This window comes from Egretta garzetta, unplaced genomic scaffold (assembly GCF_000687185.1).
Source record: "Egretta garzetta isolate BGI_Z169 unplaced genomic scaffold, ASM68718v1 scaffold533, whole genome shotgun sequence".
NCBI classification, from domain to species: domain Eukaryota; kingdom Metazoa; phylum Chordata; class Aves; order Pelecaniformes; family Ardeidae; genus Egretta; species Egretta garzetta.
This window is the reverse complement of record NW_009259191.1, coordinates 1,311,760-1,335,584: the sequence shown is the minus strand read 5'-3', so window position 1 is coordinate 1,335,584 and position 23,825 is coordinate 1,311,760.

Here is a 23,825-nt window from a genome sequence, read left to right as displayed (position 1 = left end):
GAGAGAGCAGGAGCTGGCCAGGCAAGCACTAAAGCTTCAGGCTGTTGGATTTGCAGGGCTGCAAGGCGCACGTGGGCATGCTTTTGGGGAGAGTCCGCTGCTTCCAGCAAGAGCAGGGCTTTTCATAGCTCCAGTGTAAGAACCGGGCTCGATGGGGGAATTACTGATGACACCCTCTCATGGTACTCTGCAGGTCAATCTAGAGAAATGCAACCAGACCCTCCAGCCTTAAAATCTGTAACAGCCAGCCTGGAAATAGCAAAGGGACTTTCCCCAAGGAGAGTATTTCCATCCCCAACAGCCTCAGTTCCTGATCCCTGGTGGGACAGATGCCTTTGGAAATGAAACTTAACAGCAATGATGAGCCTTCATTTTTATTCCTCTTGTGTGTTATCAGGGAAGGAACCAGGCAGTTGCAGGCTTTCAGGCCCTTTTCCTGAAATGCTTGATTGTGGTGGAAGAAATTGCGAAGATGGAAGTTGTGAGCTCTTGTTCCTGCATAATGAAAGGACTGCAATTTTCCCTGCTCCTCTGAAAAAGGAGGCTGGAGAATGGGTATCTTGGAGAGCACTGTTTCATCTCTGCCAGAGGGACTGTGCTGCAAGGACCACACGGTATTTCCCCTGAACTCATTTCAATATCAGCTATTGCTTCTGCCCTTCTCGTGAACTAAACTGAGACAGGCAGATCCCAGCTAACGCCTGGACATGGGGAACGGAGGGAACTCGAGGCAGAAAGAGAAAAAAACAAGAAGGTGGAGGTGCCGCACGGGAGCCAGTGCCAGGACAGAGCCAAGCACTCCCGACCCTGCTGGGGTGCTGCCCCTGAAGGGCAGCAGAGACTCAAGGGGAGCAGAGGGGAGCGCGGTGGAGTGCCTGTGTACCCCAACTCTCCCTCTGCAACACAGCAGAACCAGTGAAGGAGCCACCCAACTGAACACGTTCTGCTGCTGCTGAAAACCTCCATGCAATACTGAGCTGCAGAGCTGCTACCACATGTGGCCGTGAAAAGGGAGCACCTAATTCAACATAGGATTCGAGACGCAAAGACAGGGAAAGGAATATCAGGCTGTCCAGAGCAAGTACAGAAACAGAGAGGAGCAAGATGTCTCAGACACCGCCAAAGTAGCGCTGGAAATACAACAGGGCCACTGCCCATTTTTACCTCTGCATCCACGTTCCATTTACCAGCACTATGAGCACGATTTTGTAGGGACACCTCTGACTCCTGCTCCATTATCCTAATGCCATCTCCACATTGCTCCATGTAAGTTACATTTTATCCATCTTGCGGTCCCTCTACACCACTGGGCGATGGAAATGGGCCCTCCTGTAAATGGAAATCTGCCCTAAAGTATAAAACGACCAAAGAAAATGGTTTACTTAATATCTTGGCAGTGCTGACTCCTGATGAGGTTATCTAAGGGACAGAGGTCAGAACCAAGATCCCAGCTGAAAAAGAAAAGCCCAGGAAGAGTGAATTTGAGCACCAGTATATTTTAATTTGTGAAAATATTGCATCAGCATTGCTGTATATGTTGGTATACTTTAAAAATTATATACTTAAAACCTGATCAATAGAGCTTCTATCAAACTGTCCCAGTATTAATTTAGGCCTGCATTTACTGGTCTCACATTAATGTCTGATGGATCTTTATTTAGAGTATCGGGAAAACACTAGGATGAATCTCCTTTTGTGATTTTAACATTTCTGATCTTTGCTATTGTTTAATTCTGGTCACTTGCCAAATCTGGGAAGGAGCCCTTGTGGATTAGCTGACCTCAGCTCTTTACACAGTCAATAAAAATTACAGAGCTGATTCTCTCTGATATACTGAAAAGGGATGAGGAGAGGGGAAGCAATTTCCTAGTGAAAATCCAGCACTCACAATTTTCTCCTATCACTGACAAATGTTCTCAAATGCAAAAGGGAAAACAACATGAAAACTTAAGTCTTAACAGTTTTTGTTTTCGGTTTGGTTGGAAATTCAAGAACAGTACAATACTTTCCAATTCTAATTAAAACCCCCAAAATAGACTGGAAAATCCTGAGCTGAACTATTTGGGGATCCTCTTGGTGCCTCACATCTCAGCCCAGAAGCACGATGACACCCATTCTTCCATGTCTGACAGTTCCCATTAGACATTCCACTCACGGCTTTGTGCATAACATTGTGTGGATAAACCATTTTTCATCTCTAAATTGTTGGAAGCTCATGAGTTGTATAAATCATAACTAGGCATCAGTAGTCTGTTGGCATGCTGCATTTTCCCTCTTCAGCTGCAGCTTGCATTTTGAGACAGGGCATAGCCAATAGCTTTGACAAAAGCAATCCTAAAAAGACGACATTAAGAAATATGACTAAATAAGAAATATGAGGAATTAAGGAATATGAGGCTTGTGTTCTTTTGTGATATAAAACCTGAATACAATGTTTTTTAAAGTTTTTGAATAGAGGAAAGATAAAGAGAATTGCAGAACGCTAACAGTGACTGCAAGACTCGCAATGAATTCGGGGACCTTCCTCCCCTGGCTGGGATGCCCCAGGCTCTTCTGAGTTCATGTGCAACTGTTTGCACTTGGGAACATTGGCACTTGGTCTCCAGTGTCTGAGCAGATGCAGAGGACCTCCTAGAACCTACCTCATATCACCCATCTGAAAAAGGACTCAGTCCAGTGGCTACTAGATGATTTCAGTCAAGCTGCCTCTTCTTCAGGATTTCCTCAAAGACCCACTGAATTTCTCCCACTTTCAGTCAGTCTTTGATAAGTTGCTTCAAGACAAGGCAACATCTGCATCTGTAGTGAGCAAAATGCAGGGAAGAGAGAACTTACGGTCAGGAATTGGCTCTGTCAGACTGTCCTGGGAGGAAAAAGGACCATGGCCTCAGAGGTTGTACTTTTAAAAACACTTGCAGTCTCCAAGTAATAGTCATGCTTCAGTGTGTTCAACATTTTGGCTGAGCTCAGTACAAAGTGCAGTGATTTAAAGCTGGGAGATCAGGCGGGATTCAGCAAATTCAGAATTATTTATTTCTTTAGAGCAGAAAGTCTGGCTACAGATTATTTACTGCAAATGGGTCTGTTTGGGGGAGGGGAGGAAGGCGAGAGGGTAGAGAAGGGGCAAATTGATTGATTGAAATTTTTCAATTAAAACAAGCAGTTTTTAAAAAAGATTTAAGGCTTTATTGAAAAGTGGGAAATAATTCAAGAGTCTGGAGCCCTGCCAGGTGCAGATCATAGGGATGAGGATGGGGGACAGAGGGAGAAGAAAAGAAAATTTTATTCTGTGGGAGAAGGGAGGAAAGAAAAAAAAAGGAAGGAAAAATATCATTATCTTTGTTTCTTTGGCTACATTAATGTATTTCTCTCCCTGAGTTATCTCCAGTATCTGCAAGTATTGATTCAGAATAAAGCACTGTAGTGTAGGCTGCAGGCAGCAGAAAGCTCTGTCGGGAGTGGTGCATTTCCAGGGCTGTCAGAGCACAAAAACGATCTGGGGATTGGTTTTGAGATGGGAACTATGCCTGGCTGAACCAGAGACAGGGAACCTGCCCTCTCTGCAAGGACCAGGCTGGGCTGGGGCGGCAGAGTCCAGCTCAAGGGATGAGTCGATTATGAAGGTATCTTTGGGTGCTTTGCTTGGGATTGAGTGGCACTGAAATATTAAATGAAGTAAAATGAGAAAGAAGGGGCATCAGCTCATGAATGCCAAGACCTCATTTCTGCCTACACTGCTGAGTCAGGCTCAAGCGTCAATGCCATGCTGAAGCGAAGGCTGTCTGCTGTAGGGGGGGTCCTACCCAAAGCAGGGACACACATGAGCTGGGCCAAAGCTCTCTTCACATCAGCTGGACACACCTCATCTATAGGTGGTCACTCCAGAGTGGTGGTGGTGACTGAGAAGAGGAAAATTAGAGCTGTTACTAGTAGGTAGAGAACTAATGCTATTTTTGTCTTTGTAGGGAAGGAATAAAATATTACTATAATCTCCACACATCCCCCCAATTAATTGTGTCTTTGCTACTATAATTCCCATTGCCAGATAAATTTAGCTTTTTCTAAAACCTTTGATTTTGCCTTTGTGTTCTAAATTCAAGCTGGAATGCAGTGATAAGGCACTACACATATATATATTTAATCTACACACACACAAATATAGTTATATATAGTCCCTGCCACAAATAACGCTCCTCTGACTGCTGTCACAAAGCCCTTGCTAAAAAAGCTACTCACCCAAGCTGGCTTTGTTTTCCTACATCGTGTCCCCTGGGGAAGGACTGCTGGCAGCAGCGGGTCTGTGGCCGGATAAAGATGCTGGCAAGGTTTGCAGCTCTCCCCTTCTCCAAGGTTTGCCTGTCTCTTCCCCTCACTTCTCTGATGGGGTGGAAATAAACCATTGCCAAACTTCAGAGCCACCAGCTCTCAGTGAAAGAGCAGCCAACTTTGCTGAAGTGGCTGGAAGTGCACCACTGTACAGTCAGCGCAGGAGTGGCCCTTGATTTATAAGAGGGGCATCTCAAAGCAAGTGCTTGCAAGGGGATTCAGCATTAACTGATGGGCCAGCTTTAGAGTCACTGCTTTCCCTGGAGAAAAGGGCTTTCATAACAACACGCTTGTGACCATAATTCAGCCAGCAACCTCTGGAATTTATGAGACACATAAGCAGCAACTTTGCATCTCTCCGTTTTCCAAAGTGTCACTTACAGCTGTAAAAATCACTTCCCCTGCAAACTCTCCTTGCAGTGGTGAGGCTTGCCTGCTGCACTGCTCCTCACTCTGGCACAGCGCCTGTGCACCAAAATGAGAGGCTGGACTGAATGACAGTCCCAGGGGATAAAGATATAGGAGGCTGTTTCTTTCGTGGGTTTTTTTTGTTGTTGTTGTTGTTGGTTGGTTTTTGTGAACCCAATTCTTTTATATGACTTTTCCTATTAAACCTTCACATTTTTGAGGCCACATCCTATTTTGCTATTGCCGCCATCTTGCTGTCTGCTTGTGTTGCCTATCCCTATCTCCATATTACTAACAAGAAATAATTCCAGGAGCCCTCTTTGCCTCTGTTCACAAGTTCCAGTATCGTCCTGGAGAATTCTTCCTGATTCACAGCTCAGGTGACACAGCAGCACCAAAGGTCTACATGGCCTGGAGACAGCTCCCCCTTCTCAGATCCGCTTCTGACACTGTTGTTCCCATTGAATCACCAGAGAATGTTCACCCTCGGGTGCCAAAAGGTGTTTGCTGCAGCTGTCAGCCCTGATGCAGAGGGCTGAGACTGACCGACCCTCTTTGCTGAGCAGCCATCTCTGGTCACTGCAAAGCCAGATGGACGAGCTCCCAGCTGCGTCCCAAGCTCTTGCGAGAAGCAGCGTTTGGCTGCAGAATCACAAAGCTGAGTTGGACTCTGCCACTCCTGAAGTTGGTTTAATTTCAGCTCAATTGTCTGGGGACTTTTAGGGCTTTGTAAAGAATGATCAGAAGTCCAGAAAGCCCAAGGAGGAAAAACTGAAAAGATTTGTGGGCTTTGGACCACAGAATAGTGAAGAGACAGAGTGTGCAAATAAGTAAAGGCTGCTGTAGAACTGAATAAACTTTTCTGCATCTGCTGGTGATTGGACAAGAAACAATGGCCTTAATTTACAATAAAAGAGATTGAGATTAGATTTTGGGAGAAGCTTTCCAGCGATAAGACAAGTGAAGCAGTAGAAAAATATCTCCTGGGGAGGCTGCGGCACCCCCCATCTCAAGACAGAATTAGGAAAACAGCCATGAGGAGAGGGGAAAGTAGAACTGATCCTGTTTGAGGATGGAGAGGTGGGTAAAGGGTTGCACCTGTAACTCAATTTCTTAGGTTCAGATCTTGTCATATAGTAGCACTCTCCACTGGGTTTTTTCTTGGTCCTTGGCAAGGCAGATATGACGAGTCTCTGCTCCTTTTGCACTGCCAGGAAGAAGAGTAACGAGCCCAAATTCACCCCTTTGTAGCCCAAAAGCCCCAAAAGACCACCATAACCATCTCACCACTCCCTGCTACAGCCTGCAATTGAAAATTCAGCTCCTCCTTAAAGGCACTATGTGCTACCATCTTTAGCTGGACTGAATCTCAAGTCCCCTGCCCACATTCGTCTGCTCCTTACTTCTGAATTCAAACACTGTTCTTCTTTAAAAGCCTCTCTGCCTTTTGCTGCTAATTAAAATATTGGTTGCACTCTGGCTTGCTTTTCCAAGAGGTCTGGACAGCATTGCAGGCAGTTCAGACAAACAACCAACCAAACAAACAGAATCCATTAGGAACTGCCACTGCTGACTGTCGCCCTTTCGCATACATCACGTTGAAAAGGTTAATGCTTCCCAAAAGGGGTGGAAGAGACGGGTGGAGGGGAAGAGCAGGAGGGATCCAATCCTGCGACGACCAGATGTCAAAGATACTCAATACCGCACAGAATGGGCTCCCCCGTGAGTAAGGCAATTGCCCATCCCTTGGCAAAGCTTCCCTTTGAGGGATCTATAATTTATTAGGGAAGGTGGAGTGCTGAATAAATTGTGCATAGAGATGAAGCAGTGATGATCGCTAACTCAAATCCCTAGGAGCTTGGCATTTTCAATCTTTAGCTCCCATTTGCGTCCCCCCGGTCTCTACTAAGTGAGCAAGCCAAAGAGCTGAATATCGACAAAACATAATGAGCTCATTGAGATCTAAGCATTGCAATTAGCAGGGTGGAATGGAGCAGAGGGGCTGGGAGGCAGACTGTAATTATTTATAATGTTGATAATCACTTACATGTAGTTAAAAATATAAATACATCCCAATGCTTGATGGCATTAACTACCCTTCAATTAGCTCCATGCCCAATAAGTAAGTGATACCCAAGTACTTAACAGGAGAAGGGCTACAGGCCTCTGTCTTGTGGCTGTACTCACCAGAAACTACAAACTGCTGGTGTGGGTGGGTGGAAGAAGAGCATTTAAAGGAGATAACATCATGATAGCTCCCATCACTAGCTAATGTTGCTAACTGAGCTGTGGAGAAGGACAGCTCAGGCAAGTGGCTCGTGTTCACATACTGGTAGATCACCCTCTTCCATCTTCTTTCATAAATTTCTTAAATCCCATCATTTGTATATCTCCACACGTTCTCACCCAGATAACCAGAATTTTATTTAGTCAAGGGAGTACAGAGAGCCCCACCGGAGGTGAGGATTCCTTTGCTGTGTGACAGTTTGGTATCTGTATGCTGCAGTCACGAAAGTAACTGTGGTATACTACAGTGCTACTTGAACTATCGTTAGAAGCACTCAAACCACAGCATCATGTGTCTCTGCACAGCTCACCTCATGCTGTTTCTCCTGTGCCTAAGCCAGCTTTTTTAAAAATAGCTTGAGTGCCTCTGTGCTACAGATATTTCCCTGCTCCTGAAGATTTTGACCAAAGCAACTCTTCCACAAAGTCATCCAGTCTGGGTGATTTCAGAAATGGACAATCAAATCACTTTACTTGCAATATCCCCTCTCTTTGTGGATATCAAATCAAAATGTCTCTCTTACACAAACAAGAAAGGCTGGAAAGCTGCTTGGCAGAGAGGGATCTGGGGGTACTGGTTGAAAGCTGACTGAATATGAGCCAGCAGTGTGCCCAGGTGGCCAAGAAGGCCAACAGCATCCTGGCTTGTGTCATAAACAGTGTGGCTAGCAGGAGTAGGGACTCGGCACTGGTGAGACCGCACCTCAAATGCTGTGTTCAGTTTTGGGCCCCTCGCTGCAAGAAGGACATTGAGGCACTGGAGCGTGTCCAGAGAAGGGCAATGAAGCTGGTGAGGGGTCTGGAGCCCAAGGCTGATGGGCAATGGCTGAGGGAACTGGGGTTGTTCAGCTTGGAGAAGAGAAGGCTGAAAGGAGACTTTATCAACATCTACAGCCGCCTGAAAGGAGGGGGGAGCCAGGTGGGTGTTGGTCTCTTCTCCCAAGCAACAAGTGATAGGACGAGGGGAAATGGCCTCAAGTTGCACCAGGGGAGGTTTAGACTGGATGTTAGGAAAAATTTCTTCACGGAAATGGTTATCAAGCACAGGCTACCCAGGGAAGCAGTTGAGTCACCATCCCTGGAGGTATTTAAAAGATGGGTAGATGAGGTGCTTAGAGACGTGGTTTAGTGGTGGACAGGTACAGTTGGATTCAGTGATCTTAAAGGTCTTTTCCAAACAAATGATTCCATGATTCTGTAAGAGATGTTATGAAAGAGCTGGTCCAAATAAAGTAACGTTTTACCAGCCAGAGGGAAGGGAGAACAAGCAATGAGAAGCAGCAACTCTGAGCATAGGCAAGGTCTCAGGGAAGATTATGTACTTGAGAACTGATCTGAAGATCAAAAACATGCCTTCACCTGAGCAGTAAGCAGAAGTGACCCTTAGCATCTCCGCAGTGCACTCCATCGGCATAAAAGTTAAGCATAAGTCAAGTTTTAATGGAAAAACAGATAAGAGTGAAACCACAAGGGAGGGGGAGATTACTGTACATCAAAAAGAAAGACATTTTGGTGTGGGGGAGTAGATAAAACCCCAATCTGCCTCTACCATTGATTTCCTTCCAGGTGAAGGGAGTATTTAACACACTGAGGTTAAACTTGGACCCTTCCCAGTGCAAATGTACAGAAAGGGCAGCAGTGGAGAAATGGTCACCAGAGTTTAGTAAGGGAGCTTAATAAAAAATTTGGAAAATGTGGAAAGAAAAAAAGAAAGAAAGAAAAAAAAAAGTAGAGAGAACTGAAGCAGACTGTATTGCCGTTGAACAAGCTCTGAGAAAATACAGGCAGTGTTCAGTGAAACTGAAAGGGAAAAAAGCAAAACCAGAGTAAATGGAAATTGTTCAAAGATAATTGAATGTATGTCCAAGCGCTTGCATTTGCCAGCGAGCAATAAATACACTGCTGGTGAAAGCAAGCCAGTATGGGCAAAGGGAGGAAGTGCAAAAAGCAATCAAGGGGAAGCAAGAAGCATATGCAAGCAGGGCTGCAGTGCTGTAGGGTACAGGCACAGGAGACGAGGGACCGCAGGTTAGGGAATGAAGCTGTGAGGCTGGAAATGAGGCAGAACTATGTATCTTGAACTGCATTCAAATAGGGCCCTTAGGCCTACCTCGAGCGTGCTGGAAACCTGAAGAAAAGGCAGCTGGACCATGCTGCAAGGGCCTGGCAGCGGTCGGGAGAGCTGATGTGTTTGGGACTGCGTTCTGGTAGAATAACCGTTCAGTTTAGTAAGAAGGTGTGGGAAACTGGTCCTTGCTCTGCGTATGACTTTGCAGGGACTGAAGCAGCTAACAGGGAAATATAGCTGAGCTATTCTAGCAGACAAAGAGCAGAGAAAGCAGAAAGGACAGGGAATTTCTGGCCTGTCTAGAAAAACCCACAGAGAGCAGGAATAAAGGATTCTTTCACAAGAAATATGAAACCAGGTCAGACCAAACCTAACCTACTCCAACAGCCTGTCTTTGTCACCAGCCAGTGTTCAAAGGAAGAACATAAGGTCTCTTCCAAGTGAAGAGACCCTTCCTGCTGGTATGAGGGGCAGCAGTATTGCCGGCTCAGCAAGGTGCTGTCCCTGAGCTGAGCCCCAATTAGCTTGGGCACAGGACTGGACAAACATGGCTCAGCCATTCTCAGGATGAATTTCCCTTCTCCATTACCAGGAAAGCCTACCAAGAACCAAAGAGAACACCACACAGGCACAACTTCAAGTACCAAGGCAGGAATTAACATTTGCTGCAGCAGGTTCTTTGAAGTGGTGTTCCCAAATGTAAAAATTAATGCAGAACTTATGAGGCATAAAGAGCTGGTCACAACAACAAATAAAACCATACTGTCCAATAGGAAAAAACTTTTCAAAGGCTGCCAGGCTCCTCCATTTGTAGATTAAAACCAAGGTGCAAAAGGAGGTGTGATGTTTCCAACCCCACCAAGGAAATGCAGCAGCAGAAATGAGAAAAGGAACAATTTCCTCAGTTGGTCCATAAGAACATGCCAGTGCTTGGTCAAGCTGCTTCTTGCATGAGAGGAGACAGCCTAGACATACTGTCTGGTTAGGAGACCAAGGAGGGAATAGCATCAAAAATATTTCCACAAAGATTTTCTAGAAGAAAATCCCTTTGCTCCAGCTACATTTGTGCTACCTTTCTCACAGTTTGCACGAAAAGAGTGTTCTACTGGCTCACGTCTCACCACCACAAAGTTATTCCTCACCCATGTTCAGCCAGTACAGGCACAAGGAAACAAACCCATGGGAGAGGAGAGCCCACTTGAAGCAGATCACCTGTCAAAACGTAGCTCTCATGAAGAACAGCTTGCAATTGAACAACCACCAAGAATTGCTTGGCAAAGTAATTTTGAGCTGATGTAGCTGAGAAAATGTGGGTCTGTTTGCAGATCATTTGTCAGGCAGAAGAGTGTGTCAGACTGATCAGGGAAGACAAAAGCTGTCAGAGGAGCCACAGCATGTCCTGTTGCTGAAAAGGCACAAGAGCTAAGACCTGGCTTTTATTTAGGCCCTTCTGAGCACCTCAACCTGTGCTTTTTTGCTTTTCCAGAAACACTTGAGATGATTGCAATTTTGGGGAGGTTTTTTATTTATTTTATTTCTAATATCAAAATAATTATAGGTGCTTTTTGTTTTCCAGATCAGGTCTTTTCAGAAAAGAACATGTGCTAATAACAACTCCTATTTAAAATATGGAGAGAAAATGAAAAACAGATCCTTTCCAGTCCTGTAACATGGAAATAACCTCAGTACTTCATTGCTTTCCTGGCTACATTTTTTTCTCTCTTATGCAACCAGATCAACTCTAATTAGTTCCGACTAAAGCATCTGCTTTAGCAACACCTGATCTACAAGCCAGGGAAACCAACAAAGAGAATCCTGCTTATTTCAGTGTGCTTTGGAGAAGTTTCATGTCGGATTAACCAGTAAATCCAGTCAAAAACCTAGAGAACAAGGGTGAAAGTAATTCAGGCCCCCCAAAAAGGAGCGAAGAGATTCTGGCAAGCAAAATCGGAAGGTGGGAAGGTGTATAGATCAACACCCTTTCACTTGCCTGTGACTCTTGCAGTAACCTGATGTACATTAGATCAAGTTATGACAGAAGGAGCCAAATCAGCCGAGCCCACAGTGGCTCCACAGCTCTGCCATTCCTGTCCCGAGAGCCTGATTCATTTATTGCACTGTTTTTCATGCATGCTAAAATCCCCTTTATTCTTCCCTGTGCTGCTGTTGCCTTTGATTGTACAGAAGGGATTTCTAAATGCTTATTTACTACCAACCTCTTATAATTCCTGTATCTTGGAGGAAAGACAGACCAGTTCATTTTGAAGCAGGATGTTCATCTTTTCGACGGCTAGCATAGACTAGGGCATCAATAAATTAAGGCTTCTAGGGATTAATTGATTGGAACAAGGTTGGTTAACTTTATGACTAAATGGGAACTAATCTGCTAGCAGACAGACTGGAGCTGGGTTACATTTGTACTCAGTGAGTTTGGGCTGTGAAGATGAAAAATTGATAATGATAATAATAAAACAAACAGGGACGCTGAACAGAAAAGGAAAAAGGAGGGTTTTTTTTTCCCTAAAGAAAATGTACACAGGCTCTGTTAGATCTGAAATGATATCTCCCTCAACCTCTTTTCTTTGTGAAAATCACTACTTCTGAAACAGAAATTCTACTGAAGGAAAGATCCTATTATCAGCAGCAGTCACATTTCACAGCAATGTGATTAACTGCCGGTCACATGGTCCCCTTGCTCACCACTTGTAGACAGCTCAATAATTTTAACGAGGAAAGAAGAGCGGTTTTTTAAGAGCGTCTTTCTCTTTCTTTCTTTCTTCCTTCCTTCCCTTCCTTCCGTTCCCTCCCCCTTCCCTTTTTTCTTTCTTTCTTCCCCTCCCTTCTCCCCCTTCAGACTTCCCTTACAAGGCAGTCAGTTGAAGCTGACCCTTAAGAAAAACCCCACTGGGACCTGGATATCACTTATCAAGTCTAAATATGCTGTCTTGGTCCAGGTTGATGTGAAGTGCGGCAGCCACATCTCAGAAATCTCCCCCTTTCAGAACAAAACCAGTCACCTTGGCCGGGAAATGTACTACCTCCATCACAGTCACACTTCAATCACCAGCCTCTCCCTTGTCTCAGCTCCTGTCCTTGGTTTGGAGTATTTACAGCCCATCTGTCTGTCTCAAACACACTTCTCACTCAAGAGGGAAATTAATCTCTCCTTCTCTCCCCTCTCCGCTTTCTCTCTCCTTCTCCCTCCTCCTTCCCCCAACACTTGCAATTTGCCATGAACAGCTTCCCTTTTCTCATCTAAAATTCTCGATGACTTTGAAAATTGACTGCACCCACACACCTGGGCACGGCGAGAGATAATTGATTGCATTTTTATTTCGTCTCTTCCCTAAACTGTTTTCCTTGCTAATGGCCAGTTCTCTGCCATTTTTTTTTTAAACTGACACTCTGTGTGAGGGACTGAGGAAAAGGAAGAAATAACCAGCTGCTGAATATTGTCTCTTCTGCCTCTCTAAGGAATTAAAAGCTCAGTGAGTGATGAGGATCTTGCCTGGAGATGGATCGGATCTCACGGGGTCTGGGTGATGGAAAGCTTTGCAGTCAGACTCTCTGGGGCTTGGCAAACGGGCACATCCTGTGGCACTGTCAAAAGCAAAGGTCACACAGGCTGCACAGACAGTAACTGGAGTCACCTCCACGTTCTCCTGTCTCACCATCAAGACTTAAGTTACTCACTGCTTCTGCACCCTCTCTCCAAACTGAGAAGGTTCCCCATTTTACAAGCAGGGAAACTGAGGCACGGTGGAGAAGGGTGATTTCCATGAAGTCTCGTGAGATCAGAGGCACCACAACTGGCAAAGTGCCGGGCTGCGAGTTGAGATACCCTGCTTTTACGCCCACATCATCCAGCTTGGTATCGAGTGAGGACAGAGAAAACAGAATATTCAGATATGGACATTGACTTTGGCTCCTAAATCCAAATGAAGGCTTGTAAAAAGACAGTCAGATTTCTCAGGTGAAATATTTTCTGTAATGTCCCTGACTCAGTTTCCCTATGATAATAACAATAGGCCAGTTTGACTGTGAATCTGCCTCTCATTGTCAGGAATTGGTGGCAGCTCTCTTACGCCTTTCAGGCTGAAAGGATATTACTAGCACATTTGTTCCCAGCACAACCCTGCTGCTTCTCTCATCCCCTTCATGTGAAAGAGTAAAAGATGCATCAATATTGGTTAATTTGATGAATGACTCAAAAACCCAAAGGCAGCCCTTCTGAACAGCCCACAAGCCGGGGCATCAGAGCCTGGCAGAAAAGGACAAATGCGGGAAAGAGGTACAAACCAAAACCCACAAGTTACTTAATGTGAGGAAACCTGTGCTAACTAGAACTCTCTAACTCATATGGAAATCTAAATACAGAGGAAGCAGTAGAGACTATGGAGACTGAAATTAGGATGCAGGTATACAGGATGTGTTTCATAGGAGGAGCTAAACGGAATTGGTGAAGCAAAGGCATCAGCTGAACCTAGAAGGCATCTACTGGTTAGGTGACTACTTCCTACTTGTGTCTACCTCCTTGGGGTTTTGCTTCTAATGGGTAAAAGTTGCTCTTGCTGAGTGGTGACTCTTACTGCAGGAACGTGCTGAGGAAGAAGCACAACTTTCTGGGGTGTGTTGGGGCAATCCATCTGGAGCTGAAGGCCCAGCAAGATCAGTCTGGAGACAGATGGCAACTCAGGAGAAGCCACCTTTCAAGTGACACAGTCATTTGACCCTCAAATCCTGACAGACACATTCTGGGTATCCAGATTGTCTCGAGCAACTGAACACACCCCTGGGAAAATTCACATTTGTACCTTACAAATGCAGTAATAACTGAAAAAACAGCCACAGTCCATGGTTTAGGGGAGATCATGAGCATTCTATAAAGCATTTCTCTTTGAGAGTCTGTCTAGCTATGTAAGGAATAGAAATGGGGCTACTGAAGAGAAAGGAGGAAAATTCAAATCTGCAGTATGGACATGCCCCTGATTTCCAGGAATCAGCCTTTAAGTTAATCCCATACCTGGGAGCTCAAGACTGCGGAAAAACTTGAGAGAATGTGCAGTTGTACAAGATTTCTGCAGTGCAAGATGACAGAAATCCTGTGAAGTAACCTTATTTTGCCAGATCACTTGCTGAAACCTAAAGACATTTTGGTACTATGCAGCTTCGAATATATGCTGTGCTTTAGTTTCCTTTCAAGTCTATACAGCAAAACTTGATCCAAAAGCAACTTCTCCTTCTCCATCTATGGCTATAACCTGTCCAGCAAACTGTGAGCTTGCACTTATGTGGGCTAAGCCAATTTACCTCAAGTCTCGTAAGGCCAAAGCTACTCTAACATTTTGCTAATCTGTAACAGTCAGGAACATCCTTCACTTCTAACCTTTCCAGCACAGATCAGCTGATTACATACATCAGATACTGGTGTCAGAGATAAGCGAGAGCAGGAACAGTGGGAAATAAGATTTAGCCCCTACCTTCATTTAATTCTTACGATCAAAATGATTCAAAACCCAGTTATGTCCAAGGATATCTTCAAGTTGGATGAAGATGTCAGGCAAAAAATGGACCCTTCTTTTCTCTTAGCCCATTCCAGAAAACAGGAAGGACAGGTTGATGCTTCCAGGAACCCAGGACAGGTTCCTAAGGAGCGCTTCCTGGGGTTGCATCTCTGAAGGATTTCAAGGCAAAACTTACCCAGCAATAACATGTACGTGAGGGTGGATGATACTTTTAGGGACAATACAGGTTTGTTTGAACTGTTCATCCTCTCTATACAAAACTGTTTCCTCTCCTATTTCAGTAAGTACATAGTTGCCCTCCAGTTTTATACTCCTAGATGTTTAGATAAGCTTCACTCAAGGATCAAAGATTTAAGCATAAACATGTTTGATCCTTTCCTTTCACCTCATCAGTGGATTTCTCTAACCGCAAGAATGGAGAATCGCTCCCCTCTCATCAGCTTGCAGTGACCTCAGGTCACAAACTCTGGCTTTGCCAAATGTGTGCAAACACAAAATTTGTTCAGAGCTGCAGCCCAATTCTGTTTTAACATTCCCTTTACAACTCAAACCTTCTTGTTATTTATTGTCAGTCTGCAGACAAAAGCAACAAGAACCATTTCTGGTGTGCTGACCTGCCACCACATGCCCAGCTTTCTTGGCTATCACCAACATTACCAAAAACCATCTCCAGGGCTGGTGACTGTCAAGAAGAGTTAACTTTTACTGGCTCTACACAGCTTTATTCTCAGAGGCGCTTGTGGCCACCAATTGGCAATTTCACTGTTTGCTAACTGGAGATCAACCTCCCTTTTTCTGAGTCGTCCATTAATAGGCACTCTCAAGCAAAAGGACGAAGAGCTCCAAATCCCAGCACAGTGGGAAGCCCTCCTCAATGTCTAGCAGGACCTGGATCAGGCTTCTAACCAGGTAGTAATTACTTGAAAAGAAATAGCTCTTGTAATCTTTGGAGCTAGCACGGGGCAGAGAATCTTTCACAAGTGTTAAACCTGGTGCTGGTCTGACAGCAGCTCAGTTCCCTGCCTGCCTTATAGCATTACTTCTGGGGTCAGCCACATCCAACTCAAGTACTGGGTCTGACCTTCTGCACTCCTGTGGGAAAGGAAAATCTTAAATTTGAAACCTGAAAGATGCAATGGGCCCCACGCCTCTGACTTTCTCAGCAAGGGTTTGTGTCTTTGCAGTCAGGCTGGGGTTTGGTTGGGGGTTTTTTTTGGTTTTTTGTTGTGGTTTTTTACAAATACATTTCATATAAGAGGGGAAGTGTAACAAACATACTGTTTAATTAGCAGGTAGTGCAGAAAGCAAGAAAAGAGCAATGCTGTAGAGAGTGACTGTATTTTCTCTCCATATATTTCATACGGACGGAAGTGTTAGTGACAGCAAAAGAACTAACAGTAATTCCTGAAAGAATAATTAATCCCCCCCCCAAAACCCCTTAACAGTACCTGTTTATAGGCAGCCTGTAAAATGAGCAAGGCCCTACTTTGTCCAGACAGTATTTGATCTGTACTAGAACCGTCCTCTTTGGGATGTCATATAAATGCAATTGATCCTTCCACTGAAGCACAGGAGGTTTACACTGATCACGCCCAGTCTCACTAATGAATGTCCCCATACAGCAGCAGGAAAACCAGACTTTTAGAGAATTAGTATATATGTTATGTACATAGATGATTTTTTTATATTTCTGTTTCCTTAACTAGAGTTCAAATGTGCAAACATTTTAATCTCTACAGATATTCCAAAGCTTCACTTCTTCTAAGTGATCTGACCTTGGTTAGAGCCAGAGTGAAGACACTGCCATGAGTCCACTGCAGTACAGACCTACCAGTACCTGAGGACCACCAGCATTAAACCCGTGGCCCACCCAACGCTGCTCTGTGGAGTCCTGAACAGACAGAAACCACAGCTTGCCCGAGTTGTATGTGACCTGAGTATGGTTTGGTGCCAGGAGAACACTATGAAATCCAGAAAGATTTCACTGGTTCCCTGTCCAAAAAGGGTTACCACTCTCACAGTAGTCACAGATATTTTTAAAAAAAAAATCTGATTTTCAATCTAGAGAAGGATTAAAATAGATCCTACTACCTCACAAAGCCACAGAAGATACAAAGCCTGCCTGGGAAGAGAAGTGAACATGAGTGTACCCAGCTTAAAATTTGTGCTGCTTCTGTAGGCTTTGTCTTCTGGAGCAGATGAGACCCAGGTGAACTACTCTGCCCAGAGCAGTGCCACCACCGTGCCATTAGTTAGGCTCTGAACCTGCCAGAGCTAACAGAAAAACAGTACGTAACTACTGTGTTTGCAAATGCAGGGATGTTGGGACTCTTGTGTAAATAAGAGGTATCCTTAGCCACAGAGAAGTGAATTTAATGACATGTAGTAGGAAGAGCTACAAGTACAGCATGATGGAAATGTTAGTTACCCTCTACATAAGAAGAATCAGACCCTGAATATGCAAAAAGAGGGGGAGCATATTGAGAAAGCATGTGAGAGAGAAAAGATGCCACAGTTATTTAAAGTACAGATACTGTCAATATCTGAGGCTGCAGGAGGCTTTCAATGAAAAGGAAGTAGAGAGATCCCAAAGGCTTGCACAGTATTCCCCTCCAGATGACCGACACCAAGAAACAAAAGGATAGGAGGTGCCAGAGCTCCAGCACGCTCACCTGCATCCAGAGAGACAAACTCAGATCTAACCTTCTATGAAAACCACCAGAGGCTAGCAGGTAAAGATGGTCTGTCTCCAAATGTACAGGCGTTTTAAGTCTGAGCCTGCTATGGCCAGAAGCCGACAAACACATCTCACCAGTTGTGTCACAGGCTTTCACATGGACCGGGTGTTAGAGGGGGCAAGAAGGTCAGGTGGGCACCTGCAAAACCCTGGAGAAGGTCAGCTGGGAGCAGATAGCCATCTGGAAAAGTGTATCCACTGTGTGCATCATGCATCTGAAGGGAGTGTGGTGGTCTTAGGTCCATTTGCCAGTGGAAATGTGTCCACAAGACAAAACCTGCTGCTAGGGTTGGCACTCTTGTCAGATAGTTTCACAGAGAAACAAGGCACTCAGTCGGCTATTCACAAGTCTTTACTTTTCGCCTCTAAATCTGGTCCCTTCAGATTACGGCTAAGACACAGTAGCATTGGTAAGCTCTCCCATGGATGCATTTTTTTGGGGCCGTTAATTCAGCACTAAATTCACGCACATGCACAACATTCTCATCAGAAGATATAAAAGCAATTCCTTGTATATGTCACACCATTCACAGTATCTCACAGCCACTCTCTGAAGCATTCAAATACAGCACAGTCAAAGCTACCGAGACTTGGATGTTTTGGGGAAGAGCCCAGAAACATAGACACTGTCTCGCACTGATTGCGTTTTAGAGCATTGTGCTCTGAAAAAGACAGCCTGCTCTCAACAGCTCTCCAGAGCAAAACAAGCTGGAGGCAGCTGAAAGCACCTGCTTCTTCAGGGAAACCTAGACCTGCCTCCTGGTATCTGGGAGAGAGCCTTCTGAAACACCCAGCTGCAGGATGGTAAATAGCAGTCTGTCTTGCTATGCTACATTCTCATTCAACTTGGGCAAACGCTTCTGCCACGGCTGGAAGAAAGTGTTGCTGATGCAGGTTTCCTGAGCTAGGAGCTTAGTCACTTGTGACTGTATTGCTCTGCTCCTACCTCTTAACCTCAGTCAAAATCCACTCATCTACCTCACTGAAATGAATCAATTCTTTCTTCCTATTTTCTGTAAAGAATGCAAACACCACTAAGTGACAACTAAGTGGGTTCTCTCTGTCAGTGTTTGCAACCATTTCATGACAGAGTCAGTGGACACTGGGACAGACAAAACCATGAAGTGAGGTCTCCTGAACTCAAGCCATCAGTGTTTGCATGAAAAGCAGCAAACAGGAGCGCATCTGAATTGTGCACATTCACACAAGTGCATTTCAGTGAGCATAAAGCCTGTAATGCACATCTGCAAGGCTTTGCACACATATGCACAACACAGTATGTGCATGTGGCTCTGCCCCCCATCGGCTTGGCTGAGTGTACCACAGCTGCTGACCAATGCAATCAAAATGGAATTGACCCACCTGGGCTTGCATTTGCTCATCTTGCTTCATGGCCACTTGTGGAACAAAGTGCCTGTCAGTTTAGAAACAATCAGTGCTTACCCTTTTCAAAGCCCCAGTACAAATGGAAAAGCTGAGAAAGAAAAAGAAAAAAAAAACAATTTACCTTAATGATACGGTTTGGTTAAGAATTAAGTGTTGAGGAAAATTTGAAAGCTAAAGCCCACTTTTTAATTCACAGACCAGCTGCAGCACAGCATGCAGAAAGTGGGGTTGTCTGTCTCATTTGCTAAAACACCTCTTTCCTAGCATGGTGATGACTATACTCTTCTGTAATTCAGTTTAATTGAAATTCTATGCCTGTTAAATTCTGAGTCCTATATTGATCAACATATGTCAACTGTGGAAAATTGTACTAAATTGTGTTGTGTTACTGTGCAGCAGTCAACTGTCCATTGGTGTCTGAAGTTAGTTTATTTCACCTACTCAAAATTGGACCTGGACTGATATTACAGCTAGAATTGGATTTTCTGTTCTTGATTTTTAATAACTAGGATTTGTACCACACTCAGAGAGATAAACAGAGCCAGCAATTTGGGCTGTGAATCTGTCAACTCTTACGCATGAGGCAGAGCCTTGCCTGGTTATGAGCTGCATGGGAAGCCTCCCAGGACTAGTCAGCTGTTGTACAAGGTGGTGCTGGAGTTTCGACAAGCCGCTCTCTCCCTTCTCTGCCGATCCCAAACTCATCACAGGTTTAAAAACACAGGTTACATGGCAGTTGAATATGCTTCTGACCATATTTTTCACAACGGTATTTTCCAGGCCTTCTTTTTCTGTTCTGAATGATTCCCTGGGGCTTTCTGCAAGAATCATGATGCTGAAATGTTGCATCCTGAGCACTGGAATGTGTGATCTTCAAATTTATTCAAGATTCCCCCAAATATAAAACAGGAAGAGAAGGATAAAATTACGTCAGTGTATACGCAGAAAGCAGATAAAACAATAGAGAGACCCAAGTGTGCTTGCTGGTTACTACACCAGTATGGAATTTAAGCAAACTGTGTTACATGGGATCATCATTTGGGGCTTTTGGCACACCAGTCGCATTAGTCTTCAGGAACTATAACCAACATATAACTCTCCAGAAAACGGAGAGAGGTTAGAGATCACATTTCAAGGGTTAAAGACTGAAACTTTCCATAGGTGAATTTTCCATCAGAGCAGTTCTCTTCATGGGGCCAATGTGTGACTTGTAGAAGAGGCAAATATGGATATTTTTTCCTCTGCAGCCTAGTGCTAAGGATGCTTCCCTGTATTTCTGAAAGGAAAGTGAATTGAAGGCATTGAATAATAACAAACAGACTTTGGGATCTAGGGATCATTGCTGTATGAATTTTTTCTCCTTTGGATCTATTTCGGCTGGAAGTAACTAGCAAGGTTACTTTTTTTTCTCCCTCCATTCACTGGATAACAAAATCTTTCTGCAAAACAACAGAACAAAGTCCTTCTCTATTCTTTACATCTCCTTTTGAATTTGCTGTTCCTAGATATTCCTGGTTAACTGTCCTATGGCCAACCTCAAAAGCCGTCGATGGTGAAAGAGAAAAGTGCAAAGAAGAATTGGCTAGACAAGAGAAGCAGAGAATGAGAGGGAGTCAGTTTTACCTATCTCTTGCTAGACAGAATCTGGCGGTAGTCATCTTTTTCACTTGTTAGCCAATATAAAGCCAGTTAAGTGTCCCGCATTGGTTCTTCCTGGAGAGCAAGATGTTGCTTTAGGCTGACATATTTCAGCATGGACGATCTTTGATGAATTCTACCCATTTGCTTTTGAGGAAGGGTATAGGAACAGCCTGAGCAGTGTTATCCATGACAAGATTGGAACGGACAGTCTGAGATGCACAGCTCTTTTATCAGATAGCTAACCCTCCAGCTGGGTGTGGGCGGGAGATCCAAGGAAGTAAATTGCCTGTCAAGGAGCTTCTCTGAGTCACACTAGCGATCATATGGCCGCTGGGCCTACATCTGCAGTCTAGCAGAAGAGCTGGAGATCAAATGGACCTGTTAAAATGAAATTCAAACACAGGAAAGGACCCTCTGAGGTTATCTAGCTTCTCTATCTGCCCTAGGTTGCTCTGACGGCTCCTGACAGATAGGTGCCCCCTTTGTTCTGAAAGCATCAACAGGGATCCCTGAGCCTCCCAGCCCAGTGCTTAAATGCAAACCTTGTTATCACACCCTTAGTACTTTCTTCAAGTCTCAGACAAATCCACCCCTTGCTGCAGGTTAAGCCCATCACTCCTACTCTTAACTACCATGGCCATGGAGAACAGATTATTCCCCTCTTCTTTGCAGTCATGCAGTTATTTAAAGACTGTAACATGTTCTCCCTCTATCCAACTTGTTCCCGTACTAAACAACCCTGAGTTCTTTTGACCTTTCCACCCAAATCCTGTTTTCCAGATCTCCAATTGTTTCTGCAGCTCCTCTCCTCCTGACCCACATTTTTGTGAAAAAACACACCCAGAACTAGACACAGTGTTCTGGCTGTGACCCAACTAATGCTGAGAAAAGCAGAGGGGTCATTCCAGTGCTTATTTCCAAGGGAGAAGACTGGTTTCTCCCCACAACAGAATTTATGTCATGCTGGTGATCCGCAGTTCCAAAACCCTTTTCATAACTAGTTTGCTGCCTGCCTCAATCTGTACAACCAATTCTTCCCTCCTACGTATAAATTCCTGCCTTTGCTTTCACTGAATTGCATCTTCCCTCCCTTTCATTTTTTTTCAGAACATTTCTCCAATTTGTTTGATCTTCTCAAATGGAAGCTCTTGCACTGAGCAGCCTCTACAAATACATGGTGCCATTTAAATTCCCCAGTGTTAAAAATATATGCTTGACTGTAAAACACTCTACTTTTTATATGGAAATAGCAGCTCACTGGGACAAAAGTGGCATTGCATTGCAAGGCATGCTGATGCGATCTGGGAAAAGAAAAACTAATACATACCAAAAATAAAAATACAAAGTAAATAAATAAATAAAGCCAATGGGATCGAATTTACAAACATATCAAAAACTTCCTACGTAGAGACATTTACTTTCCATGCAAAAGTAGTTTCTTATCTGCTTTTATCTCCATGCTATATGCATACTGTACATCTCAGAGGACTGACTGGTTGATATGTTATTGATTTTGGAGGGAGGGGGACATACAGGGCTGACACATACTTTTTTAGCAAGTAGCACGACTATTCACTCAACATCCATTGGCCTCAAAAAGCATTTCTGTCCTCTTCTCCATTTTCTCATTTTGTTTTCAACCACCACTGACAGATACCTTCAGCTTTCTTCTCATGCTGCATAGGGGAAGCAGCAGTAATTAATTCTAATCACAGGGAAGAAAAGCACAACTGTAGAGCATGTCCAATGGAAAAATATGGTCAGAAACTTCCCACTCACGCTCCTGTCTGTCTGCATCTATAATGCACAAAGAACTGTGAATCCAAAACAGAGAGGAAATGCACCTCTTGCTCAATATTTTGTGCTTGTAGTAGACCAGGAGTGAAATAGAGGAAAATTAAAGCTCTGTTTAAGTGTCCATGCAATGCATGAATAAACACCTGAGAATGAATGTACATGTTAAATGGTCAGCAGAACCCTGGGAATGCATCTGCTGCCAGACTGGGACAGACTGAGAGACCCCCTAAGGACAATGCCCGCTTTCTGATACCGCATAGCTCTCTGTGGTACTTTCTGCACGATACATCCATGGTTTGATGGTATGTGTAGGCAGAGACCCTGTGATACTACCCTTTAGTGTGGATTAAGGATAACCACTTCGGGGCTATTTATAATATAAATATTAGCAAAGCGGCACTCATTCAAGAGGTATAATATTTTCCTCAGCTGCTTCTTCCAGACTTCCTTCTACAAGGAAGTTTATGCCTTGTGAGTTTAAAACTTTTCTGTCAGCCACTGAATCCATATACAGACACATAACTTGCCCTGGATGAAGACAAATCAGGGAAGTTTTAGGCACCTGTGCCCAAAGCAATTGCCCAATACACCAAATACCCAAATACAGTTGGACACCTCTCAGTAAATTGCCTCTTCTTCCTTGCCAGATGGCTCACCTGCATCATTCCACAAGATCCATCAGATCAAGCCTTGTCTGTCCTTCAAGCCACATTTGACTGCAAGCCTTGTGTGCTAAACACCTTCTCCACACCACCTTCTCAAACTAATGACATACCCAGTCCTTTTTTCTTTTAAGACATCCATTGAAGTATTTTTTCTGAATAATATCCCTCTTCACTAAGGTTAACAGCTTAGTATCTGTTGCAAAAAGTTTCATGGATACTAAGTCCTCTTTATTCACCAATTTTCACCTGTTTCACACATCTTATGGGAAGGTATGGAGACATGGAACTGTCAGCTGCACCTCTGCCAGCAATTAAGTGAAACCTTTTTATTTTTTGTGAGCCAAGTGAGCTAAGAGAAAGAGGAAACAGTAGCTACCACTTTCAAAACACCTCTGATGAAAGCGTGCTCAGTGAGAACCTTCCATGGTGAATTTGATTCTTGCAAAATTCAATTTGGACTCTGTTGGAGAAGCACTCTGCTTTACAGAAATGGCAGCATAACTTTGTGTCCTCTCAGTTCAGGTGGCAAAACAAAGCCAATTCTTTCCTTACCAGCAGTATCCTAAGCACTGACACTGCACTGTGCAAAACTGTACATTTCGAACTAGCAGGGTTCCCCAGCCAGGCTGCTTTTACAATGAAGAAGCAGTAGCAATCCCCCAATAAAAGGGATAACAATAAGGAAATAACAGACATGCTTGGACAGAAATACTTCATGACAAAGCGCTTGACTTCACTCAAGAGTGGTATCTGCACAGACACAGGAGGAGGAATGCAGGTATAACAGCAGCACTGAATTTTAGTGGCTAAATAAAAAAGATGCTAAGAAGTAGGAGCCCTATGGTAGACAGACCTGGGCTGCTCGTCTTGGTATCCAGGTCTTGGTGTTTAACCCCTTAGCTAGCATCAGGCCAAAATGTTGTCTCATTTCTAGAACAGGGACAGATTTGATGCTAAACAATCATGGTTTACTCTTGGAGGGAAAG